This window comes from Condylura cristata, unplaced genomic scaffold, assembly GCF_000260355.1.
Source record: "Condylura cristata isolate star-nosed mole 26May11 unplaced genomic scaffold, ConCri1.0 scaffold00013, whole genome shotgun sequence".
Classification (NCBI taxonomy): Eukaryota; Metazoa; Chordata; class Mammalia; order Eulipotyphla; family Talpidae; genus Condylura; species Condylura cristata.
Window position 1 is genome coordinate 41,018,912 of NW_004567114.1, and position 633 is coordinate 41,019,544.

Here is a 633-nt window from a genome sequence, read left to right on the forward strand (position 1 = left end):
AGAGAGAGAGAGAGAGAGAGAGAGAGAGAATGCTTTGGATTATAAACCATTCCTGGGGTTATAGTGACTATCTATTCATTTATTTTAGTGTTACATTTGTAGCTAAATAAAATACATTCACATATGCTTTTAACACTTAATTTATAAATAAAATATGCCATGATTGAAGAGTTCTAAAAATCTAAATGTTCCAGTGTTAAGATAAAAATAACACAGTAATTTAATAAATGCATTTGGTAACATTCAACATGTAAAACCTCTCAGTAAAATGGGGATTTAAGAAAACACCTCAATAAAATAGACTATTCACTATGACCCTATAGTGAAAATGATACTAGTGGACATGATATTTATGATGCTCCCCTAAGGTCAGAACAAAACAATCATGACCACTTTCACCACTATTATTTAACATGACTTTAGAATGTCTAGCTAGAGGAATTAAACAAGAGAAAGATATAAAAGGAATTCAAACTGGAAAAGAAGAGTTAAACTTGCTATTATTTACTATTTGCAGACAAAATAATAATATATGTAGTAATCTCTAAATATTCCACTATAATTATTAGAAATAATAAATAAAATATTAAAAGAAATAGAAGAACAGGCCCTCCCCGGTGGCGCAGCAGGTTA